General features: G+C 36.2%; 1 protein-coding gene and 1 long non-coding RNA gene across 12 annotated transcripts in view; one reads left to right on the top strand and one right to left on the bottom strand.

Moving 5' to 3' along the window:
* LOC138698410 (uncharacterized) overlaps nucleotides 1-20,363 on the top strand; it is a 375,207-nt gene that overhangs the window by 143,861 nt on the left and 210,983 nt on the right. The window lies entirely within an intron of this gene.
* Nucleotides 43-1,973, bottom strand: LOC138709146 (uncharacterized). The gene is made up of 3 exons (XR_011334848.1): nucleotides 1,546-1,973; nucleotides 439-587; nucleotides 43-339 (listed from the first exon to the last, which is right to left on the bottom strand). It is a non-coding gene; the product is annotated as an uncharacterized lncRNA (long non-coding RNA).

Below are 20,363 nucleotides of genomic sequence, written 5' to 3'. Positions count from 1 at the left end.
AATTGCAATTTCATATCCACATAAGTGTTAACCTATTTGTTAGTAAAAAATTCAATCACTCAATGTCTCACACTACATTGAAATTTACCATTCATAAAAATCCAAGTCTCATCCAATAATACTACGGGTTTAGGGTTCTCACGCTCCACATTTCTTATATACTCTCTCAAAAACGAATAACATCACTTTCTCGTACATGTGTATAAGGATCCCCTTTGCTCCATAGAAATGTCATCTCTTTCAAAATTTTTTTCACTGATGATAAGGATCCTCTAAATAAATATGTTTCATAATTATCATTTATATGTTCCAGAACTTTTGCTGCTGTTAGTACTTCCCCTGTAACAATAAATGAAAATTATGCCATAATTTTATACATATGACTAATATCAGAATTACATTCCATAAATCAACACAATAATTCCTTAACTTCCCTACCTTTATGTAACTTGTCATAAATAAATCTCGCAATTGCATCTTTCGTAAAATCATCAGCATCAGTCACTGGATGTTTACGTAATCTATGTTTTCCTGGTGTCACAAGTGGGGTCCCCTTTTATCACTTTTCTAGCAGTAGTAAAGCCAAGCTGCAATAACAAACAATAACATAACACTTCTAAAAATTGTTATATAATAAAATTCATGCATGATACCAGCTATATGAATAGAAAATGATCAACATGGTAGGTTGGGTCTATGATAGGTTTAAGTAGGCTAATATTTAGGTAATTCTCCAGAAAAGCTGCATCAAAGAAGGTATAATTTTATTTTGTTTAATTGATTTCTGTGATATTTACATAGCGATGAACACGTGGTTTTAGTTCACAGCCACAAATACTTTCAGCACAAAAATCCTTTGACACTTACCTGTATATTCTAATGCACTGTAGTAGTCCCTCCCTCAAACTTGTTACTAATTACCAATATAACATGCGAGAGGTCCAGGACGAAGAGAAATGGTTAGTTTCCCAGTATAGTGCGTCCTCGTCCTCTCGAGTGTTATATCTTAACAAGTACATTGGGTGGGGTAGCTTTTCTGAAGAAACACCATATTTAATATTACTTAGACCACTCATGAATAAATTATTCAGCCAGAGTCAACGTTCTTATGCTTTATAGAGTATGTTATATAGTTATTATATAAAACTGAATTATTTTTAAGCACCATAACAGGCCAACATTCATGTAATATTTGCTGGAATATCAAGTTAATAATTACAATATGACTTGTATTTTCTTCGGCCGATGTGGCATGTAAATTGTGATCTGAACGGTTAATTTAATAGCTACCAAAAGAGAAAACTGGAAATTTACTTTCGTGCTGTTTGATTATTTGTTCGTCTAATTTGTAAATGTATTTAAGCTGTCACCTACTGCAGTATTACAGTATCTTAAATGTATTTAGTTTGGCAATATGAAAATCACTGACCGTTCACATCTAGGCCTAACCTAAAAATTTGTTTTGTTTGACCACAGTCATGAAATTATTAGTACAAACTCCTAAAACTAAATACCACTTTGAAATGTATGCTTAAGAATACTTACTCCTAATAATTTTGCTATTCTGGTTGTAATTGCTGTCTCCGTTAGCATAATTCCTTCTTCATCATCTTCTTTCTTCAACTCATTATACATGTGAACTACAGATTTCTGAAGTGTACTCTGAATGCCACACATTTTCTTCCTTGGAGGAGTCACTGCCACACTATTTCATTTTTTTTACATTGTAATAAAAATCTAAACACGAAAGAAATTAATTAAAATGTGAAATAATGTTTCTATCGATTACCCACGTGCATTATCACGCCCAAGTATATTATATTTATTCGTACTTATCTGACTATTCTTGAATTTATAACCGCAACGCAACACATAAAATAACTATTATGTATTAATATTAATACTAATATTAATTAATTATTAATAAGTTCGAATTTCACTATCTTCCAGTAACCGACTCAGAAACCTAGTGCTATTACATTTTCAATAATGCCAGTACTGTAGCGATGGGTCGTTCATGAACGAACTAGTTCATTTGAACGACTCGTTCAAACGAACTGCTCATAGTTCGTTCATTATTTTTGAACTAATAGTTCACATACAGTTCACGTGTGCCGCACAATTGAACGAACGAACGAACACTGAATGGACTGAATTACGAACTGTAGTTGAATACATACGTGTAAAGTGACTTTGAGTTGTTTTGCGCTTGCATACTGAGTGATTAACAGAATTTTTTATAATAAATTGGGGAAATGCGCACATTCGTGTTTTATAACTTTAATAGCGCTCAATGATACCGTTCACATTTCTCTTCACCAAGTTAACACACGATTCACGATTCGTTCATTCGGGCTGTGCTGTGTCAGTTGTGTGGTGTGCTGTAGATGCAGTGCAGCCAACTCTACCAGATAGGTTCTGACTAACTACTATAAACTCTCTAATATAGAATCTCCTAAACTGATGCGAAAATCTGCCAGGAAATAATGTTGTGTATTTAATTTTATAACTATGTTTACTGTGAAGAATTAATCCACTTGAGTCAATATGTATTGTAAAAAAACTTAGAACTTTGACATAATTCACACAGCATTCAGCCAGCAGATGAATCCCTCTTCTATTTTAACACATATGGGACAAATACCTGTTTTGTGCATGAATTAACGTATACAATTACAATTCACTGCATACAAGCTATTTTCCAGCTTTTATGAAATTCAAATCTGTCAGAATCAGCAGTGAACTGGCAACACTGTGTAGATGTTCTGTCTTAATATTTCATAAAATAATCGATTAAAATATTATCTTGCAAGAAAAGGTCGGTTGGTATGTTATTTATCTGCAATAAGGAAGGGAGAAGTTGTGTTTCAAGGAGACTTTTTTTTGTCCTAGTTGTCCGCTTTATATGAAGGGACAGGGAGGAAATGAGAGAAAGAAGGTTATGTTCGCTATTCTACTCACTATAGCTTTAGGTCAGAACACATTGCTATGCCATCTGTTGACGATTTCATTCACTACTTAGTGATACTGGCAACGAAGTGCGCACGAATGTGCGTTTTGTGCGATATTGAACTACTTAGTTCCTATTAGTTCATTTGTAAAATGAACGAACTAGTTCATTTGAACGACTCAAGTTCATGTGCGGGAACGAACGAACTAGCTCTTGACAATGAACTATTTCGCCCAACGCTACAGTACTGACGCCGCTTAAATAGAGTACGACAGCAACACCAACATAGCAGTTACAAAAACACTACCAGTTGTAGTATTTGTCAGTACCGAAATTCGAAACGAAGTTGGCAAAACTAGAAAATCACCATAATCCACTAGCATATGTAGTAATGGGGGAAAAATGGTTAGGTTTCACCCTTAGGGTATCAAGTTACCTGGTCTTCCCTTATGAACATGCGATCCAGAGGGGGTGAAATTGAGATAGGAGCAAGTATTACAAACTCTTTGGATAGGAGTTTCCGGTAGCAACACTGTCCAAGCTGTTGTTTTGTTGCCCGCCACCAGTAGCGCTAAACGTTTCAATGGAATTTTCTGATTGGATGCTAATGGGAAAACCCGTTGCATACTAGGTAGTCATCGTATTTGTTTTGAGATAAAAACCTGATGACGATGTTATGAGTTTGTGTGTTTATGCTATTTAATTAATAAATAGAGATTTCATCAGAACATCTAATGTTTTATTTATATTTGCTTTGATGACATTATTTTTACTCATTGTCTTCATTAAATAACACAAACACACAAATACAATAACATTCATCTTTAATAATAATCTCTATAATGTGATCAACCAAACTACCAATATTTCGCGCTCAAATGTTCAAATATTAACCTGGCTATGTTCAAACAGGAGCGAGTCAGTTGTTTTCTGCTTTCCTGTCGTTAGTCGTAATATTCGCCATGCACTTCTATAGTTTCGTGTTTCATGCAGTCTCTTTACTCCTATGTCCTTCTTTAGACATCTGTATTTGCTATTGGACAAATTTTGTTCATATTCAGTATCTATCACTCAATATCTTCAGTTATTTAACGACGCTGTATCATCTACTAGGTCATTTATCGTCGATGGGATTGGTGATAGTGAGATGGTATTTGGCGAGATAAGGCAGAGGATTCGCCATAGATTACCTGACATTCGCTTTACTGTTGGGGAAAACCTCGGAAAAACCCAACCAGGTAATCAGTCAAAGCGGGAATCGAACCCGCGCCCTAGCGCAACTCTCGATTGGGTAACAAGTGCCTTAGCCGACTGTGAGACACGCCGGTGGCTCACCACTCTAATTTATCAGAGCATGGTGTATATTATGATATAAACAATATTAATAAAATGTTAAGGAGTTGATATTTATTTGAAATAAAATAACGGATAGTCCTATGGTGAGATTGTCCGAATAAAACTGATAGACAAGGGCCGGTTTTATAAAGTGTTTGAGCTGAGATTAAGGGTTAAAAATGACCGTCAGATTTTCTGTTGTATAAACGCTAATCTAAGTTAATGTTATTTCAATCTAAGTTCATATTTAACTCTCGGATTTTCTTCGATTAATCTCCTTAAACCCGGATCAGAAGCATTCATATTTAGTACTTAACCAGTTCTGAAGCATAAAACAAGAATTTTGTGTATCCTAATTGTGTAGTCCTGCAGCAAATTCATTAAGATGAATTCTGTCTATTTTGAATGAGACTTATTTTGAAATGCCTGTTATTATTCGGTTGAAAGCTTTCGTCATCCAGTCTACTCTTTCCAGACTTGACATGTATTTCACCAAGTACAAATATAGTACTACAAGCAATAGTTTCATTTCCATATCTTATAAACTTTATACCTCTTTACCATTGCATATAAGAAACACGTCATATATTACTTTCAGAAGGTTGGTGAGAAGCACATTGATGGCAAATACATTAAAGTGCCAATGAATTTAGCAATATTACGTTTTAGATACTATTTTTGTTTTAACCTTATGTAATTGACAAATCTGTACATTTTAACTTGATTTTATACTATCTCTTTTAACACGTGTTTTTGTGATTGTCTGGTGACTGTATATTTATTTTGTATTTTATTTCTGTATTTATTCATATTATAGCAGCCATGCATTTTATATTTATACTTTGACGTTGTCTATGGCTATTAATTTGCTGAATGACATTAAGTTCATCTATCTATCTATCTATCTATCTATCTATCTATCTATCTATCTATCTATCTATCTATCTATCTATCTATCTATCTATCTATCTATCTATCTATCTATCTATCTATCTGTCTGTCTGTCTGTCTGTCTGTCTGTCTGTCTGTCTGTCTGTCTGTCTGTCTGTCTGTCTGTCTGTCTGTCTGTCTGTCTGTCTGTCTGTCTGTCTGTCTGTCTGTCTGTCTGTCTGTCTGTCTGTCTGTCTGTCTGTCTGTCTGTCTGTCCGTCCGTCCGTCCGTCCGTCCGTCCGTCCGTCTACTCTCAAAAAGCTGAAAGTTAGAATTTATAGCAGTTATATTACCGGTTGTTATGTGTGGTTGTGAAATTTTGACTCTTACTTTGAGAGAGGAACAGAGACTAAGGGTGTTCGAGACTGCGTTGCTTAGGAAAATATTTGAGGCTAAGGCAGAGCGCCCACTGGAACGACAAGCGACAGCAACACGACACGGATTTGATGCTTTGCTTGTTGCTAACGTGTATGTTCTTGTATAACCCATAATATGAAATGAACGGAAGCCCCCTCATCTGATCAGACAACAACTCGACACAATCTGTGTTGTGTTGTGTCGCTCACAGTGCTGCATGCTCCACTTTCTGTTGTATCAATTGTGAGATGGAAATACAAGGGTTAAGATGAGAGACGATCCTAATTTCAATAGGCCTATAGCCTTTATTGAAATTATTAAAGATTTGCCATGTCTTTTGATACTACATCTATTTTTGGGATTGAAAACATAATAAACCTATTGCAAAATAATTTTATCTTATTTACACAGAATAATTTACCGCTCAATATTATAACAGGGCGAAATATAAAGATAACTTATCCTAATAACCTTTGCTCACTTTCCGCTATATGGAGCTCGGATTTCATACACTATCTCACTCCCATATGTCGCAATCAACTCTAGAATATTACTGCTTTCCATTGACTAGCTATAGGAATATATAAAGGATTCTGTATAAGCACAAAATGACAAAATGTTAGGAGTGTCCGTAAATAGGACCTGTTCGGTAATTGGCCCCTCTACCCTATAAACATATTGTAAACACATGTTTACTTTGATGTGGACGAGAAACGAACAATTATTACTTATCTGATGTATAAACATAAAGACCTATTTACTTGATAGTTATCAGAAGGCATTCCTCAGCATTGACTGAAATCCTGAAGTTAGTGTTCTTTTTATAAATTGCAGATCCAACTTTCTGTACCAACAGATTATATGTTTCTCTACTCATTCTGTAGAATATTTTAAATCTTTCTGGGTATATATTTGATTTTTTGAACAGATTAAAAGCACCGCGTTGTTCTAAATTAGCATACCAAAAAGGATGCACCCAGAATCGTCTCCCATGTTTTCTGTCACTGTAATTTGATATTAGCTAAATGAACTAGATTGAGAACGTCCTCATCCTCCGACGACATGTATGATTGAATCAGTCCAGTGAGTACCAGGTCACTTTGCTGTCATGTTGCTATCATAGTTCGTGTTGGATCAGTGTTTTTGTCGTATCACTATCATATTAGTGGGCTCTCTGCCTAAGATTGATAAAGTTGCAGGAGAATGGAGAAAATTACACAACGTAATACCGCACGTATTGTATTCTCACCTGACATAATTAGGAATATTAAATCACTTGCCAATTCTAAATGAGGCAGTAGAGCAAGTGGATAACTTCAAATACTTGGGGTGTACTATAAGCAGTAACATGAGCTGCTGCCAGAATGTCAAAAGGAGGATAGCAATGGCCAAGGAAGCTTTTAATAGAAAAAGGACATCTTCTGCGGACCTCTGGAAAAAGAACTAAGGAAGAGACTAGTGAACTGCTTTGTATGGAGTGTGGCATTGTATGGAACAGAAATATGGACATTACGACGAAGTGAAGAGAAGCGAATAGAAGCATTTGAAATGTGGCTAAGGAGAAGAATGGAACGTGTGAAGTGGACAGACAGAACAAGAAACGTAGCTATGTTGGAAAGAATGGATGAAGAAAGAATGATGCTGCAACTGATCAGGAAGAGGAAAAGGAATTGGTTGGGTCACTGGCTCAGAAGAGATGCCTACTGAAGGATGCACTGGAAGGAATAGTGAACGGGAGTAGAGTTCGGGGTAGAAGAAGATATCAGATGATAGACGACATTAAGATATTTGGATCATAAGAGGAAACAAATAGGAAGACAGAAAATAGGAAAGACTGGAGAAAGTTGGGTTTTCAGTGAAGGGTCTGTCCTTGGTCAGAACACTAAATGAATAAAAATCCAGACATTTGAGATGGGCACGGCACGTAGCACGTATGGGCGAATCCAAAAATATCTATAGAGTGATAGTTGGTAGGCCGGAGGGAAAGAGACCTCTGGGGAGGCCGAGACGTAGATGGGAGGATAATATTAAAATAGATTTGAGGGAGATGGAATATGATGGTGGGGACTGGATTAATCTTGCTCAAGATAGGGATCGATGGCGGGCTTATGTGAGGGCGGAAATGAACCTCCGGGTTCTCTAAAAGCCATTTGTAAGTAAGTTATTTAAATAACATTGTATAAAAGTTGTAGAGGTTATTATTTACAATTAGCAGAAGTGAGGTTATGGATATCAGTATTCGGGAATGTTAGCCTATATCCGAAATATAAACGTGTATTATTATCATATAAAAATGAACATACTGTACATGGAATTAATTGTTGATAATTTAATAAATTTCGAATTTATAAAAAAAATAAATGTGCAAGTAATAAGAAATGTGTACCTTACGGAATAATTACTACATATGCTACATGTATATTTGTAAAGTTATTAAAGTTTCTTTTTGACTATACCATACAGGTTTTGCTTAATCGTAAGTTTTAGCTGCCATGGTAATATTTTACACTGCATAGGTACAATCAGGACATACCTAGTTAAAAATGCAAGGAAAAAGTTTTTGATGTCACTTCATTTATAATATTTGTTTACTCTTAAAACTGAAGAAAAAAGATATTTCACAAATAACTTCAAATTATCGTAACTCAGAAAATGTTGAGAATAGGATCCATGTTTAAATACGATTTTTTTTTGCTCAAAATATCTTCGGAAATATGCTCCGTAAGTGGTGGTAACTGAACCACTCTGTATTTTAAGTGACTGCGTTATTTTTTTCAGATTATCTGTCCCTTGTACACCCTTTGACACGCAAAATGGTTGCTCTCTTGTAGCGTGAGTTTGTTTAAGTATTGCTCTGATTAACGCGAAATTCACACAGGGAAATATTAATCATCCAGGTCCGAGGATGAAATCAAGTTGTAGCAGCAACGTATCTGTATGTCACGAAACGTCATATTCCCTACGAAGCCTTTATGGCTTAGCGATAGGGCTCTTTCTTCTCGTCACAAAGACCGGACTTCGATTCTCTCTATGTAAAACGCACGCATGGAAACACGGCGTACACGATGATTCCAGAGCTGTTCCTAGGTAGGAGTTATTCTCTGAACAGCGACCAATGTTATTGTCAAAGTGTGTACGTAACCGTTGTCACGGTCGTGAATGATTTCGAACAAACGATAATGGTGTAAGCGTGAAACTCATTATAAGCCACTGATATTATGTAAGATTTTTATAAAATTCCAATAGAATTTCGTAAATGGTAGAATAGAATAGAATGTTTCATTTTCTCTTGCAGGGTTAAGGCCATAAGACCTTCTCTTCCACACAACCAGCCTTAATCAATACAATAGTAACATACATATTTAGATTATGAATATTTACACTAAATATTCTCCAGCAATATTCTTCAGTTAAATTTTAACGACTAGCACATGTTTATTTAATTTGAGATAAAACCTATACAAAAAATAATAACTTAGTTTATGAGCTAATGTAATTCAATTCAGTTTATATGCAAGATGTAAAGAATTATAATTGAGATAGCTAGTTGGTTAAGTGATGAAAATTAATTTAATACTCGTTTACTAGGAATTTGTTATAAGGAGCAAAATTTAAATATAATATATATTGATATAATGAGAATAATATTAATGTACTGAGATTTTGCGATTAGAGGTTTTGTATGCTATTTAATCAAATTAATGGTAATAATAAAAATGGACAGTTGTTAGTTTCATTATAGGTAACAAATATTAATTAGTAATTAATTTGTTAAGCAAGAATTTATGTAATTTTGACCTACGTGTTTTTATGTAATGGTAGTTATTAAAACGATTACAATGCATGTAGAGTTATTTTATATTAATTTCCATAAAGTTAATGGTATATATATATATATATTTGAAACAGAGTTCGCAAATTAAATCAAATAAGCATTTTTTTTCAATAATAATGTTTTTTAGTGTAATGCAAAAATGAAAGCTTATCACCTTATAAGAAGATATAGTATTCATATGGTATATTTTAAATTACTACAGAACACCTTTCCGAGAACCGAAGCCGAGACGAATCCTTGCACATAGCCTTACATTGGCCCATTGTGCGCCGTATACATGCGATGATTGTCCGTTAGGTGGTCTGGGTAGTTCTTGTGAATCCGATTCTGCCCTGTCCTGACAAAATCGGTTCCCATCCTCAGAGTACCCGATAATCCCCAGGACTCGGAGCCACAAACTCTTCCTATATCAGCATCGGAATCTCGTACTACCCCCAAGATTTCATACCAGACCGTTTTTTACTATTGCAGATGATAGATGAAATAAGGAGAAGGTGGAGAGGGAAACGGGAGTACTCCGAGAAAAACACTGCTCGGCTCAATGGAATTATAATTCGCAAAACGCCTGAAATTTATGAGACATTTTGTTTCATCTTGCTAATGCCGATTTTTGACGGACAATTACTGTCTTTCTTCTCACTAAATATGCAGGGTAACTTAGATATTGACTGTCACATAAAAATTCAACCTTAGCATGTTCCACTTGTACTCCCTTTATTCTCCTTGTATTCCCTTTGTTCTCCTTATATTTTCCTTGTTATCTTATTTTCCCCTTGTTCTCCTTACATTCCTTTGTTCTCATTGTATTACTCTTGTTCGTCTTCATTCCCTCGTTCTCCTCGTATTCACTTTGTTTTTCTTGTATTCCCATTGTTCTCCTTGTATTCCTATTATTCTCCTCGTATTCCCATTTTCTCCTTGCCTTTCCTTTGTTTTCCTCTTTCTCCTTGTATTCCACTTGTTTCCCCTTATTCTCCCTGCAGTCCCCTTGTTCTCACCGTATTCTCCTCGTTCTTAACATATTTTCCTTGTTCTCACTTTATTCTCCTTGTTCTCCTTATATTCCCATTATTTTAGTTTTCATTTTGTTATCCTGGTATTCCACTTTTACTCCTTGCATTCCCCTTGTTCTCCTTGTATTCCCCTTATCTTCCTTGTCTTATCATTGTTCTATTTGTGTTCTCTTTTGCTCTCTTCGTATTCCTTTTTTTTCTTTATATTCCCCTTATTCTCCTTGCATTTCCATTGTTCTTTTTGTGTACCTCTTCTTCTCCTTGTATTTACTTTGTTCTCCTGTATTCCCATGTTTTTCCTTGTCTTTTGCTTGTAGGTTCATGTACTCTCCTTTGTTTTCTTTGTATTTCCTTTGTTCTGTTTGTATTCCCCCCTTTTCTTTATGTTCTCCTTGTTCTCGTTTTACTTCCCTTATTCTCCTTGTCTTCACTTTGTTCTCGTATTTCATTTGTTCTTGTTTCAATATCTTCGTTCTCCTCGTATTTCTCTTGTTCTCCTTGTCTTGCCCTAGTTCTCCCTTTCTTGCCCTTGTTGCAATTGTGCTTCTCATGTTCATCCTAGCTTATCCTTGTTCTCATTGTGATCCCCCTCTTCCCGTTGTTTTTCGCTTGTTCTCATCGTCTTCTCTTTTTCTTCTTGTTTTCTCCTTGTTCTCCTTACATTCGTCTAGTTTTCCTTATCTTTTAATTTCTTTCCTTATATCCACCTTGTTCCCCTTGTCTTCCCCCTGTTCTTTTATATTTCCTTTGTTCATCTTGTTCTCCTTATATTCCTCTTGTTGCTCCTCATATTCCCCTTTTTTATGATTTCTTCTGTTCTCCTTGTCGTCGCCTTGTGCTCCTTGTATTTCCTTATTGTGCTTTTATATTATTTGTTCTCCTTATGTTTGCCTTGTCTTCGCCTTTTGCTCTATGTATTGTCTTATTGGTCTTTTATTTCCCATGTTATCTTTATCTTCGGCTTGTCCTTGTATTTCCGTTTCCGACGGCGAGAGGATATTGAATTTTCTTATGACGGTCAGTTCCTAACTTACCCCCGCTAAACCGAGTGGGGAGAAAGATGTGGTAATGCGTCGAAAAAATCTGAAATCATTTAGTTATACAGTACCAGAAAAAATAAATGGGTCGAGTCTTGATGCCAGTCCTTTTTTAAGTAGGCAACAAGTTTAACAAGACTGGCAACAAGTAGCGTAATAGGCGCTCTTGTTTACTGTATCTACATGCGCAATGCGTTGCATCTGGAACTTTTATTATTGAAATTAGGCGTCCCATTTATTTTTTCTGCAGCTGTACATGTAAATGTATACTGTTTACAAAAATACCGTGTATTAAGAGACATAACAATGTCAAGTACTTCAAACGTACTATTTCTGGGATAACTTAACGTTGTTTAATTTGGTTTACATTTGCGTAAAGAAAGTCAATGCAATAAGTTATAATTTACGAATTTACGTATTAAGACGTTGGTTAGCGCTGTATGCAACAGCTATGCTGCACAGTTTCATCGGGCGCCAAATTCACTGTTGTTGTTTAGAATCTCTCAGGGAACGGATACTTCTTGTGAAGATGATGCCCTTCCTGTGTTCTTTTAGGTGGAGTCTCCGTTCTTGCCGAGTCCCTGTCATTGGAGTCCGTCGTGTTTCCATATAGTGGATAGACAAAATTAATGATCGGTACCGCAAGGTAGAAGGAGAAAACAACAAGCAGATTAAGAAACTTAAGAAAATCTTGCAATGGTTGTATTACCAATATCAGTTTACTTTCTTAGTGTACGGAGAAGATACAATATTTTGATAGTTTGAAAAATGATATTCCTATTTTATTATATTTTCAGCACCTCGGCAACAAAAGGAACTATATATTCTCGTAACATTTATTTTGTGTATTAAATATAGTACTTTTTAAAATTTTAAAATCATACTATACAGAGTGAACCGTAAGCAATGTCATTAATTTCAGGGAACCGTTCTTTAAGATATTTCAAGCAAAAAAGTTTAATGCTATAATTTTGCTCCTTTTTGATACCTTTTAGAGATAAAACTTGTTTTAGGTATATGAAACATTTCATAGCGTGTTTTGCGAAAGTCATTGATTTAAATCCAAATATGCTGTCATTTTAAAACTGCAGTATATTTATGATAATAAGTGATTGAAAGAATTTTAGTTTTGTCCTTTAAATGTGCAGGAATCTGATCCGAACAAATGTAACATTTTAAAATTCCTTTTCAGAACGAAAATTGAATTTGCTCGGATGAAATTTCTGCACATTTAAAGGACAGAACTAAAATTCTTTCAATCATTTATTATCATAATACACTGCTCTCTTTAATTAACTGAGCATATTTGGAAATTAAATGAATGGCTTTCCCAAAATACGCTATGAAATGTTTCATATAAAACAATTCTTGTCTCTAAAAAGAAGAAAAAAGAGTAAAATTGTATTAAACTTTTCTTGTTTGAAATATTTCAAAGAATAACCTTCTGAAATTAATGACATTACTACAGTTCACTCTGTATAAGTGAAATTGTATAATTTATATTGAAAAAACACTTAGCAGAAAAGGGTACGGCACGAAATAAGCTGTCGAAATTGTCTTACGTAAGAAATAGTTAAAATCAGTCACTATAATTCTCTATTTTCAAACCACTACACTTCTAAACATTATCGTGTAAACTTAGTGAGTTTTGAATTAAGAGTTGTTCCCTTTAAATTTTACCTGATCATAAAGTTACTTGATTCTACTAAGCGAGGTGGCTCATGGTTAAGCACGGAACTCGCATTCGGGAGATCTGAGGTTCAAATCCCCGAAATGACCAACCTGACTGTGATTTTTTCTTGGTTTTCCACTGTTATTTAGGAAGAAAAAGAATTTAGATTTAATATCATATCCTTCATCTTCACCATCTCATTCCATAGACATATTCAGGTCAGGAAGCATGTCTTCTTCCGCTTGCAGGAGGAGCGTTCTCTCCAAAACCATGTCTGGGTTCTGATCCTTTCGCAATATCTCTGCCAGGATTCATTCCTTAAGAGGATTTTCGAGGGCACTTCGATAGGCACCTTAGAAAGGTTGTCGGAATGGATCTTGTGTTGCTTGGTCACCTTGGCGGTATGAACTTAAGACGAGGAGGTGTAGAGGGCCCATGTGAGAGCGGGTGAGTTGTCTCATGCGGCCGCTGGGCTGGTACACTTCACATTCATCCCATATTTCGGGTTGCACAATAGGCTATAATACTGTCGAGTCGACGTGCTGAAGGGTCGTCCCTAACCCGCCCCTAGCCACTCAATGCTGCTGCTGCTGCTACTACTACTACTACTACTACTACTACTACTACTACTACTACTACTACTACTACTACTACTACTACTACTACTACTGTTTTTTTATGAAATATTTTAGTTCTGCTTAGCACATACTCGTCTTTAACGCCTATATTTGTAGAAAGTTCTGGTCTGGTAAGTCATCACTACGATACAATGGTACGAGTTTTTAAGAAGAACTCTTAGATCTTAAAGAGATACGTTAGTTGGATTCCAGAGGCAATTTTACTGAAAGATTTAATAAATGTTCAGGGAAACTATTTGTAAAAATTCATCATCTCATCAGATGTTGCGACAAACTCTATACCTTCGAAGACATTGACTGGTTTAATTTTTATAATGTTCCCATGATAAATCCGCCTACAATTTCACTTATCTACATTTCTGAGAAATGTAGAAATATAGATTTTCCGCACATACCACATGCTTGAATTTTAAAGGGAATGGCTTGTGTACCAGTTTTCAATACATTCGTCCAATTTCCAGAAAGCTTCTATTTAGCAGAATTTCCACAAGAACACACAAAAATATTTAACCGAATTCAAATTTAATCCACATTCCTACGAGCATTAAACAATTTATGACTCTAAATACATGCCACTTTGAACTATTTTATAATGGCATATTTATATTGATTTATTTAGGAATGGGAGCACACTAGTTTAGTAATTGATGCGCTACGCTTAGAAGCCAGCGGTCACTGCTTCGATTCCCAATTGGACGATGGAATTTTCCAAATGATCTTATCTTATCGGCTTCCTATGCCTCTGGATCGATTCAGCCTCTCATAGAAATGAGTTCCATAAAGTTTTCCTCGGGGTGTAAAGGTGGTAAGCACATAGGATCGAAATCCTTACTGCTATTAAAGCCCATTATATGCAAAAGTGGAAGTCTTAACCACTCGATATCCTATAGACCGTGAAGGCTTGTAATAGGGATGACTTCGCCTCTTTTCTTTAAAAATGGTATTGAAAAATAACTTATCTGAAGTAGTTTAAATGTCAACGCTTAAACATACTTCAGAATAACTACCAAACTACAAGAAAAACGTTCGTAGTCGTTGAATAATGATCAGTTTGAAAATGATTCATATGATATACAATAGCGTAAAACAGAAACATCTATATTTTTATAATGCATCTATTCTTGTTGCTGATTATATGTAATGAAATTCGAATAATTGAAACATAAAGAGATTTAACACACAAATCATAAGCCAATTGAAGGGCTTCCTGCAAAAAGGAGGTAGCTCCACTTTTAAAAATTTGTATAAAACAACAAAAAACGCACAAAAAATCAAATTTTAACTGAACTTATTTCCTTTTTCAGAGTATATCCTAGGTACTAGGAGTTTCATTTGATCAGCAATTTAGGGAGTAAAATATAGGCTAACTAAATAATGGAGCTACTCCCTTTTTGCAATAAAATTGGATATAATTAGCAACATTTTCCACTGAACATACAATTACTGTATTGTGCGAATATCATAAACAACACAAGACATACCAGATATGTATTATATTATATAAGTTACCCTCCTAGGGGTTGCATGACCTTGACGTTGGTGGGAGGGCAGTGAGGTCCAGTGATTCTTTGGACTATGTCGGCGGTAGCATAGCTACTGGCAGGGTCTCCCATGCCGGACAGGCCAAAGACGAGAACCCAGACAAAGAAGCAACCCAGAAGAGGATTCCCAACGGTTCTGAAGGCGGAAGAGGATTGAGAATCCCAACAGTGGATGAAGCGGAAGAGGCAATCCACGGGTAGATCAGACTCGTAGCTGTGGTGGAAGCAACTGATCTAGGGGGCGGAAACCCCGAAATCAAGTGACCCGGTCCTCCAGGTTGGGGGTTTGGCGTGTGGCTGACAACCCACCCTGTAAAAATCTTATCGTTAGGAAACCTAAATGGCCTCGGAAGGACTGCTCTACTGGACACCGACCACAGCAAAGAAGAAGGATTAATGATATTAATTGTGCGACTTGGAATATACGCTCTTTATACATCACTGGAAGAATGAAAGAATTAGCAGAACAATTGTCCGTGTACAAAATTGATATATGTGGACTACAAGAGATGAGATGGCCAGATAATGGGGTAATACATAAAAAAAATACAATATTTTATAGTGGTAATGGAACGGTGAAACATGAGTTTGGAACAGGTTTTTGTGTGGCTAAGAGAGTGGCGGATAAGGTTATTGATTTTAAACCATATAATGAGAGAATCTGCATGCTAAGAATTAAAACCAAATTTTATAATGTGACACTTATATCAGCCCACGCACCAACCGAAGACAAATTAGAGGAAACTAAGGAGATATTTTACAATCAACTAGAGAATGTATTTGACAGTACTCCCAAACACGACATGAAAATAGTTTTAGGTGATTTTAATGCCAAGGTTGGCAAAGAAGCCTTTTTAGCTCCAGCATGTGGACAACATAGTTTACATGATGCAACAAACGATAATGGGAAGAAAATGGTAGAATTCGCAATCGGAAGAGATCTAACAGTCGGTGGAACATGGTTTCCACACAAAAACATACATAAAGAGACATGGCGCTCCCCAAATGGCCAAATATCAAACCAGATAGACCATATATTGACGGATAGGAGACATAGTTCAGCTGTAAATGATATAAGAAGCCTGAGAGGAGCAGATATAGGATCAGACCACTATCTAGCTAGAGCAAAGATCAGAATAAAAATAGTAAAGGCAAACAAACAGGAAAGAAGAGAATGGATTAAATGGGATATAGATAAGCTTGAGGACAGAACCACCTCAGAGGACTACACCAGAGAAGTCGCTAACAACTTAGACTTAAATAGATTAAATGAGATTGAAGATAATATAAACGATATGTGGAGAGAAATTAAAACTAGTATCAATAAAGCAGCTGATAAGATACTAGGTAGACAAGATAAACCAAAAAGAAATGACTGGTTTGATGAAGAGTGCTTATTGATATTAGAAGAGAAAAACAAAGCATATAAGAAGATGATAGGAAGATATAATCGGCAAAATGAATTAGAGTATAAAAATAAAAGAAAGGAAGCAAACCACATGTTTAGAAATAAGAAGAGAGCATTGCTACATGAGAAACTGAGCAATATAAGTATAGAATATAACAATCAAAATGCAAGAAACTTTTATAAGGAGGTTAATTACTTCAAGAAAGGATTTAAACCTCAAACTAAACTGATTAAAAACAGTAAAGGAGAAATTATTAGTAATGAAGCGCAAGCTTTGGAAAGATGGAAAGAATATTATGAAGACCACTTTAAACTAAGAAATGAAAGAGAAAGTGAGCAAATGGAACAAGAAGTATATACAGCTGAACCTTTAGTAGAACCATCTGAGATGATCGACGTGGAAATGGCAATAGATAAGTTGAAGAATAACAAGGCTCCTGGGTGTGACCACATAACAACAGAAATGATTAAAAAGGGTGGTAAAGAACTTAAAAAGACAATATTATATTTGATACAAAGGATATGGGTAACCGAGACTATTCCTGAGGAGTGGAGAACAGGGATGATAGTTCCAATACATAAAAAGGGTGATAATATATGTGAGAACTATAGGGCAATAACTTTACTGTGTAAAGTTTATAAAATTTTGACTAACATCCTATATAAAAAAAATGTTACCATATATGGAAGGAATAGTAGGGGACTATCAGTGCGGATTCAGACCGGGAAGATCGACGGTGGACCAGCTATTCATAATGAGACAAGAGACAGAAAAATGCTAGGAACAGAACATCGATTTACACTGCCTCTTTTTAGATTTTGAATCTGCATATGATAATCTAATACTTAGGACAATATGGGGACACATGCATCAACTCGGTTTTCCAAGGAAACTGATAAATGTATGCAGAATTGTGTCATCTGAACCAAAGGCAACAGTGGAATTAGGAAAGATCACAACTGAAAATTTTAAATTGGAGAAAGGAACCAGTCAAGGAGATAGGCTGGCACCTCTCTTGTTTAATATAGCCCTACACATTGCAATAATAAAATCAGAAGTCCAAATTAATGGAACTATTTTTAATAAGACACAACAGATTTTAGGCTATGCGGATGATGTCATCATCACCGGAAGAAGGATACAAGACGTTGAAGAAGCCTTGATAGCATTGGATAAGGAAACTCAGAAGCTGGGATTTAAAATAAATACAAAGAAATCTAAATTTATGTCAGTCACCAAAAGACAAAATGATCAAGTGAAGGAAGTTAAAATGGGAACATACAAGTTTGAAAAAGTAAAAGAATTTACATATCTCGGATCAATATTGACAGCGAATAATGACCTAAGGAATGAGGTACAAAGAAGAATAAATCTGGCTAACAGGGCATATTATTCACTTTTACCAATTGTTAAAAATAAAATAATATCTAGAGAAATCAAAATCAAGATTTACAAAACCCTAATAAGACCCATTATAACATATGGTACAGAAACATAGGTTCTGAATAAAAATACATGCAAACAACTAGCAGTATTTGAGAGGAAAATCTTAAGAAGGATATTCGGAGCAATTGAAACAGTGGATGGATGGAGAGCCAGATATAATAATGAGATATACGAACTGTACAAGGAATCGGATTTGGAGGCGCACATAAGATGTCAAAGATTGAGATGGTTGGGACACGTCACAAGGATGGAAACAACAAGGAAAGTGAAGATTGTCTTCAATAACAACCCAGATGGAACCAGATTAAGAGGAAGACCGAGAACAAGATGGTGGAACTGTGTACGAGTGGATGTGAATAGATTAGGAATAAGGAATTGGAGGGAGTTGGCGATGGATAGAGAAGAATGGAAGAGAGCCATAGAGGAGGTTAAGGCCCACCTGGGCTGTAATACCAAATAATAATAAGAAGAAGAAGTTACCTATATAATATTACTTACTTATTTACTTACTTACGGCCTTTAAAGATCCCGGAGGTTCATTGCCGCCGTCACTTAAGCCCGCCATCGGTCCCTATCCTGAGCAAGATTAATCCAGTCTCTGTTATCATATCCCACCTCCCTCACATCCATTTTAATATTATCCTCCCATCTACGTCTCGGCCTCCCCAAAGATATTTTCCCCTCCGGCCTCCCAACTAACACTCTATATAGGCTACATTTCTGGATTCGCCCATACGTGCTACGTACCCTGCCCACCTCAAACATCTGGATTTAATGTTCCTAATTATGACAGGTGAAGAATACAATGCGTGTAGTTTTGCGTTGTGTAAATTTCTCCATTCTCATGTCAATTCATCCCTATTAGGCCCAAATATTTTCCTAACCATCTTATTCTCAAACATCCTTAACCTCTGTTCCTCTCTCAAAGTGAGAGTGCAAGTTTCCTATATAATATTATTATACAGAGAGATTCAGAAATTATGTTACAGAAGAATATGGTAGATAGAGGGTACCAAAACAATATTTTTTCATTGAGCAATGTGTCCTATCTCGCACCGGTACTGCGCTACACTTGTTTTAGTATTGTAGCTGCTTGCCCTCTTGTGATTGTGATTGTTTATTGTCTCAGTCCACATATCATGGCAGATCGCCTAAACCCTGAAGGAAAAAAATTACAGGGACTTTCTGGAAAACACCCTACCCGTTTTATTGGAGTACGTACCTGGATATGATTCCAGCATTACGGAGCTTCTGCGCACTTCAATCTTGCAGCGATGGCAACAGCAGACGGCAACATTTGGTAACAGATGGATTGGTTATCAAGGTTCTGTCCCATGGCCAGTAAGATCGCCAGATCTTAATCCACTTGACTTCTTCTTATGGGCACATCTGAAGACCCTAATGCACGCCACAGCTGTGGACCAGACCGATGATTTTCTTCCGCGGGTTGTCGACGTCTGTGAGACCATATGTACAAGGTGGTTATAATTAAACTGACGGTGTTCAGCGTGGCACGGCACGGACTCTAATGATCGTAGGAGTGTGAAACCTCGTAGATATGCTAATTAACCAATGCGCTCTCGAATTATACCAAAAAATTAGTTCCAAGTCTCACCATCAGATGTAAATATGGCGCTGTAAGCAGTCAAAACATGCAATTGTCTAACTCTGACGTCAGTATGTTCTTCGGTGGCATTGCATTGTGTCAGTTCCCTGTTGCTTGGTGACACGTGTTGATTCCGTTAGTGAAGTGAATGTTCGTTGAAAATTTAGAAGGTTGAACTTTTCCTTGTGAAACGCAATGGCTATTGAGAAGAAAGACCGTGCACTGCTAGTGAAGTTGTTTTAGCAGAATGACAGCAATAGTAACGCTGCATTGCGGTAATATCGCCGACAGAAACAGTTAAGAAGAGGTCCCATGTCAATTAATGGGCTGAAGAACATTATGAAAAAATTCGAGGAAACGAGTGAATTAGGTGTCGCACCAGAGAGAGGACGGCCTGATGCAACATGTTGCTGAGGTGGGGGGGCATGTTGAACAGTGTATGTAACCATAGTTCCTAATAAACGTGCCGTTATCATGTGTTTGATCTTTCCTGCCTTTTCCTCCGCCCATACTATGTTCTGACTGGTTATAGCGCCATATCTTCACCTGGTGGCAAGATGTGGAACTAATCATTTTTGGCATAATTCGCGAGCG

The sequence above is a fragment of the Periplaneta americana genome, chromosome 1 (assembly GCF_040183065.1).
Source record: "Periplaneta americana isolate PAMFEO1 chromosome 1, P.americana_PAMFEO1_priV1, whole genome shotgun sequence".
Classification (NCBI taxonomy): domain Eukaryota; kingdom Metazoa; phylum Arthropoda; class Insecta; order Blattodea; family Blattidae; genus Periplaneta; species Periplaneta americana.
Note: the sequence above shows the minus strand (reverse complement) of the source record. Positions and strands in the feature narration are given on the sequence as shown.